Here is a 7136-nt window from a genome sequence, read left to right as displayed (position 1 = left end):
TGTCCCCCTCTCTCTGTCTCTTTCTGTCTGTATTTCTATCCGTCTCCATCCATCTCTCACAAAGACACCACAGAGGTTTTGCCGCCATACGCGGATAGTAGCGGATAACCCCCACCCCCCCCCCCCCCCCCCCTCCTCCCCCCCCCAAACAGTTTGACCCAAGCAATAGGTTCGTTCGGAGTTAGTCACCGAGGGTTAAAACATACACAGGCACTCAGAGGGACGCGCACTCAGCCACACTCACATTCACTCACTCCCTCACCCTCTCCCATACTCTCACTCACACACCCTCTTACACACTCCCACTCACACACTCAGCCACTCTCACACACTCATTCCCTCTCCCATACTCTCACTCACACACCCTCTTACACACTCCCACTCACACACTCAGCCACTCTCACACACTCACTCATTCTCTCCCATACTCCCACTCACACACTCACACTCACACTCTGAGCTACACTCTCACTCACACACACACACACACACACACACACACAGACTCTTGTCTTTCACACGCACTCACAATACTCACATTCACCCACACTCACATTCTGAGCCACACTCTCACTCACACTCACTCACACACAGACACTCTCCCACTCTCACTCTCACACACACACACTCCCGCATATTTGCCCACTCACTCACACACTCACAGTACATATTCACCCACACCCTCACAGTACATATTCACCCACACCCTCAACACACACTCACCCACTCACACACCCTCTTACACACTCCCACTCACACACTCAGCCACTCTCACACACTCACTCATTCTCTCCCATACTCCCACTCACACACTCACACTCTCACTCTCACTCACACTCACAGCTACACTCTCACTCTCACACACACACACTCCCGCATATTTGCCCACTCACTCACACACTCACAGTACATATTCACCCACACCCTCAACACACACTCACCCACTCACTCACACTCTCTCGCAGAGGGACTTATTGTCCACCATCTCCGTCTCTCACGCCCGCCAGATCTCCACAGGGATACCGGGAGCCGGTTGCGCTAATATCTTTCGTATTTTGATTAGCATTCAAAAAGGACGCGCTATTTTTTTTTTTTACAGATCGTAAATCCACCGGGTGTGAACTTTTCTGAGTTTATGAGGCGTCAGGGAAACCCTGTCTCACCCGGTTGTTGTTTTTCACCACTATTATTGGAAGCACTTTACCTCCCTACCTCTCTCTCTCTCTCTCACACACACATATCACTGTTCCCCAGGTGACAACAACGGGAAGGGGAGGGTTTGGCGGTAGAGTTGTGTGGGTGGGTGGGTGGGTGGGGGCTGGGTTGGCGTTGAAGAATCCAATTCAGTTGGGTTTAATGATCTGTCTTTTCTCTGTCTCTCTCTCCTCCACCTCCCCCCTCTCTCTCTCTCTCTCTCTGTGCAAATTGTCGGCAGGTTCAGAGCGGAGTGCGACACCTTGGGTGAAGACTGCGGGGGACAGGCGATCGTTTGCGGATCCGGATGAGGCGGCCCTGGATTTACCCCCACCCCCACCTTGCTAAACATTAAAAAGCGCCCCCCCTCCCTCCCTCCCTCCCTCTGCTTCTCTCCCATCCCTCTCCCCACTTAAACTAGGCGCTCCGCACGATGGAGACTGATGGGACAATTAATTGAATCTCTTGTCTGGGACGTATCCGCAGCGACGGGTTGGGGACACTCGAGGAGAGTTGTTGGGGGCGGGAAGAGGGCGGGGGAGGGGGAAGGGGTGGGGGGGGGGGGGGGGGGGCGGGGGAGGGTGGTAACAATGCAAAAAACCCTTTTCTACGAGAACCCGGCGTCATTTGCGGGCTGGCCGGCTCAGGAGCCCCACGGCTTCACCGCCCACCGGACCCACTTTCGGTCCGGGCGGCGGAACCCCTCCTCGCCGCCAACATCCCCACCCACACGGCGGGCGAGCGGGCCCACCCGTCGGCGCCCGCCACCCTGCGCCCGAACCTGGGCGCCCCGCCGCCTCCTCCTCCTCCTCCTCCTCCTCCTCCTCCTCCTCCTCCTCCTCTTCCTCTTCCCCGCCGCCTAGACGGCGGGACGGCCGCCCGAGTCTCCGACCCCCGGGGCGCCGCCCCCAAGCAGATTTACCAGTGGATGAGAGACATCCGCCAGAACGGCAGACAGATCCAGGACCGCTGCCTCCTCGCAGGTATTCCAGTATTTCCCAGACAGTTCAGGACGCCGGGGAAGAACTCTCCCACACTCCTTTCTCTGCCTCTCCCTCCTGTCTTGTGATGTGCGCCCCCGGAGGCCCCCCCTCCCTGGTCCGCACCATGACCTTTATTTCCTCTCCTTAATGAGATTCAGAGCCTGTCGACCTGTCTAATTATTCACCAAGATTCCTCGGCGGCGCCCGGTGATTGCTATTGTATTGATGCATTCTGTTTATCCTCTCTCTGTCTCTGTCTCTGTCTGTCTGTCTCTCTGGCCTCAGAATTGTTAATGACCTAGAAATGACTGAACTGGGAGCAAGGCGGGGGTGGAGGGGGAGTCGCCAAGGTGTGCGGGGTGGGAATCTGTGTTGCGTTTGTCTGTGTGCATCTGGGTGTGTATCTAACTCTGTGTGTGCGTCTCTCCCTCTCTGTATCTATCTCTGTGTGTGTATCCCTTGTTTCTGTTATGTTATGTGTGTGTCTGTGTGTATCTCTGTGCGGGTCTTTTGTTTCTGTATATAATATATAATATATAAATCTAAGTTTAATTGTGAAAAATGTACTGATCGACTAGAATAAGGAACAGGTCGGTGAGTGAGCTCAGTGATACATTTCTGTCAGAGGGAAAGTTACACATTGTGTGTTAATCTGTTAACACATCTGGAGTACTGTGTGCAGTTTTGGTCTCCTTATCTGAGGAAGGATGTCCTTGCTACGGAGGGAGTGCAGCGAAGGTTCACCAGACTGATTCCCGGGATGGCAGGACTGACGTATGAGGAGAGATTGGGTCGATTAGGCTTGTATTCACGATAGAGTTTAGAAGAGTGAGTGGGGATCTTCTAGAAACCTACAGAATTCTAACAGAACTGGACAGACTAGATGCAGGAAGGATGTTCCCGATGGCGGGGGTGTCCAGGACCAGGGGTCACAGTCTCAGGATAAGGGGTAAAGCCATTTAGGACTGAGATGGGGAGGGATTTCTTCACCCAGAGAGTGGTGAACCTGTGGAATTCTCTACCAGGGAAAGCAGTTGAGGCCAAATCATTAAATATATTCAAGAAGAGTTAGATTTCGTCCTTAGGGCTAAAAGGGTCAAGGGATATGGGGAGAAAGCGGGAACAGGTTACTGAGTTTGGACGATCAGCCATGATCATATTGAATGGCGGTGAAGGGCCAAATGGCCTACTCCTGCTCCTATTTTTCTATGTTTTCTCTGTTTTGATGTTAATTGTGGATCAATTGTTTGATTATATGCAGGTGGAGGGTGTTAATTGGGGGGTCTTACTTGAGCATTTATCAGCACTCACTGTAATCCTTTCAGTCTGCACAATAAATATAGGCTCCAGCTTTATCCTCCCACAAGCAGCTTTCTAAACTTTAACGTTATGTATACATTTGACGTGCGGTAAAAATGTGTTTCCATTGTCCGTTTCAGGGCAAGCCGAGGGAGCGTGCAGCCCGCCGCCCGGGCCCGGCTGGAAGAGAGCCCGCACGGCCTACACCAGTGCCCAGTTGGTGGAACTGGAGAAAGAATTTCACTATAACCGCTACCTCTGTCGGCCCCCGCCGCCTGGAAATGGCCAGCCTTCTGAACCTGTCGGAGCGTCAGATCAAAATATGGTTCCAGAACCGCCGTATGAAGTACAAGAAGGACATCAAGGGGAAAGTGGGGGGAGGAGGAGGAGGAAACTCGCCCGCCGGACCGTCCCCAGCTCACAGCCCGACGCTCAATCCCACCGCCGCTCGGTCAAGTGAGAGTGGATACCGGGCGCCAATTGCTGACCCGTACAATAACTCCCACATCAACGTTTACGGCCTCGCCGCTCGCTCGGCACCACTCTATCACTCTCCCGCCGCACAGAAGCGTGGCGGGGGAGGGGGCGGCGTTCCCGCCGCTTGCGAGTTCGGCGCGGTCTCCCTGCGCGGGCGGCGGGGGGCCGCCGCCTTCGGCACCCTGCCGGTCAGCCCCGGGTACGCCCCTGGGGGAGGGAGCTGCGCGGGGGCCCTGCCCAACGCCCTTGGACTTCCTCATCCCTCCTCCTGCGCCTCCTCGGGCGACAGCAGCTGCACCGCCCAGGCCACCGGCTTCCAGCACAGCCGGCCACCCGGAGCCTGTGGCCTCCGCCCCACTTACACAGGCTTGGACTTGCACCCGGCACCTCTGGAGGCCCCGAAACTCACCCATCTGTAGGAGCATTTCCAGTGAGCCCGGGCTAATTAGCCAGAACTTTGATAGGGCATTAACCATGTGGTGACACTGAAGTAGATATATATTTATATGTTATATATAATTTGATATTACAGGCATACGTTTTACATATTATATATGTCTGCAATATATATGTACACATATATAACATATATATGGACTTTACACATATATAATATATAGAATCTTCGATTGATCTAAATCGAACATTCTAGCGGGAGGTGAAATGGGTAACAGCTTGTACCTAATTTGAAGGTCAATGTTCCTTTTATTTTTAGGGCCCAGCTTGCTGGGGTTGAAAGAATTTATCATTTGCCTTTTATCCTGCCGACCCCCCTCTTCCCCCACAAAAAGTTCCAAATCCAACCCCCTTTTTTTTTCTTTCTTTCTCTCTTCCTCTTTCTCTCTCTCTCTCTCTCTTTGGATTGGTCCACTTGCTTCGAGAATTCCAATCTCCCCCGCCAGGTGGCAATGTTTGGAGGTGGGGGGTGGGTGGGGGAGGGGGGGGGGTGAAGGGGGAGGGGGAGTTAGGCCAGAGCAGGGAAGTGTAGGTCCCATGTGGTAGGGTAGAGTAGCTCGAGTAGGGGAGGATAGGGTGGGGGAGGAGAGGGTAGGATATGGAGTAGGGGAGGGCAGGGTGGAGGCGGGGAGGGGGAGAGTAGATTGAGCAGGGTGGAGTAGGGGAGGGTAGGGTATTATAAGGAAGTGTCAGGTTGGGTGCTGTAGATGGGGGAAGACAAGAATAGGGAGAGTCGGGGAGAATAGGTTGGGGAAGGGCACAGAGAATAGCACGATGGAGGCGAATTAAGTAGGGTGGGCTAGGGTATTTTGGAGTAGAGTAGAGTAGGGCAAAGTGGACTGGAATGGGATAGGTTTGGGTAAGGTAGGGTAGGTTAGACTAGATTAGGGTAGGGTGGGTGCAAGGGTATATTAGGGTAGCTGAGAGCAGGTAAGGTAGGATAGATAGAGTAGATGGGGTAGGTTAGAGGAGGGTAGGATAGAGTAGGCCTCTGATACTGATAATGTCTCAGCAGTCATGAAACCAAGCTGACTAGAATATACATTTTATTTAAGAGTTGGTCCCCAGCTTGTTGACCCCGTCCACTTTTAATTCAAGCGACAGGAGAGACAAAGAGGGAGAGAGGGAGAGGGAGAGAGATGTAACAAAGGAGGAAGGGGATGGGGGGGGGTTAGGCACTTTCAGCCACCTCACACACTTGACCCTGGTGGAGAAGGCACTTTGACTTTTCAGAGGGATCTCACCTTCAGTCACTCTTCCCCTCTGGACTGGATGGCAACACTTGATGAAAGCCCACCATCCCCCGAATTCGAGCCCGAGTCTTCTTTCTGATATCTGTTCATGAGCACCGGTGGCATTTTTAATTTAACAAGAGGACATCGCCGGGAAAGTTCATGCGGGATTGCAACCCCGGGAGCTGTTTTACTTTTCTTGGTGTGTGTGTGTGTGTGTGTGTGTGTGTGTTTGAGGGAGGGAAGGGAATTTTCCTTGTGCGTTAGTCAGTGATTCTCACGAATATTTGCACGTTTACGGGTCTGTTTTGTGTGTTTTTGTTTCAATCCCTCCCTCTCTGCATCTTTGTGCTAGATTTAATTCTGGGAAAATGAGATTTTTTAATTGGAGGAATATTTTTGCAAGATTCAGAAACCTCTCCCCATTTCCCCTTTTTTTTTGTTGGTGGTGGTTATGTATTTCTAGCTGTTCAAATTTCAACTCTTTCAGTAGAAATATATCTGTTAAGAGAAATCGAAAATATATACACATATATATGTATATATATGTTTAAAAGGTAGTTCTGGAATCGACATCCCAAGTGTCTTGTAAATTGTGATTTAAGTCATCGGGAGGCGGAGATGCATCGGAAATACTGGGAAATTCGTTTGTTCTCATTTTTATTCATCTTTTTTTTTGTAATAATAATTTTGTTGCAAGCCCTTGGTGCACTTTTAATAAACGGTCCTCTTGGAGACAATAGCCAATGCTCTTGTACTTGTCCTGATTTGTTCGGGTGTTTGCTAAACTCTCAGGACTGTCTCCGTCCCTCTCTCTCTCTCTCTCTCTCTGACTGAGATTTTTTATCCCCTCTGCTCGCCCCTTCTCTAACCCTCATCCATCATCTCAACATCAGAAAAAGTCTTTCAACTGGCAGCTAGTGTGTGCGTAGACAAAATAGATTAGAGAATCTATTCCTGGGAGGGGGAAGGGTTAAATCTTGTCGTTTTGTGGTGGTCTTAAGTCCGATATTCTCCCCCACTCCCCCTCCCACAAAAAAAAAATTCATAAAATTTGTAAAAGCGAAATGATCAGACAGTTCAAATTGGGCATTTCACAAAGTGCAAAGTAGATCAGTTTATTTCATTACTGAGGTGGCTCATTACACTTGCCATTTTTATGTTCTATTTACAAATGTAATTTGCATTACTTACCAACCCCCAAAAAAAAAATTCTCTGGCTCGCCCACCGCCCGAGGGGGTGGGTGCGGCGGCGGGGGGTGGGGTGGGGAGGGTGGAGGTTGGAGTATGAGAGTGAGGTAGTCTTGCAGCAACTGTACAGGGCTTTGGTGAGACCACACCTGGAGTACGGTGTACAGTTTCGGTCTCCTTACCTTTAGAGGGGATGCAACGAATTTCACCAGACTGATTCCTGGGATGAGGGGGGGCTGTCCCATGAGGAGAGATTGAGTAGAACGGGCCTGTACTCTCCGGAGTTTAGAAGAATGAGAGGCGA

At 51.3% G+C, this 7136-nt stretch overlaps 1 pseudogene; it reads left to right on the top strand.

Moving 5' to 3' along the window:
• The first annotated feature begins 2053 nt into the window (after positions 1 to 2053).
• Positions 2054 to 4845, top strand: LOC137358689 (homeobox protein Hox-D3-like; annotated as a pseudogene).
• Positions 4846 to 7136: the final 2291 nt, after the last annotated feature.

The sequence above is a fragment of the Heterodontus francisci genome, chromosome X, assembly GCF_036365525.1.
Source record: "Heterodontus francisci isolate sHetFra1 chromosome X, sHetFra1.hap1, whole genome shotgun sequence".
NCBI classification, from domain to species: Eukaryota; Metazoa; Chordata; class Chondrichthyes; order Heterodontiformes; family Heterodontidae; genus Heterodontus; species Heterodontus francisci.
The sequence above is the reverse complement of the archived record's forward strand: the minus strand, read 5'-3'. Positions and strand labels throughout refer to the sequence as shown.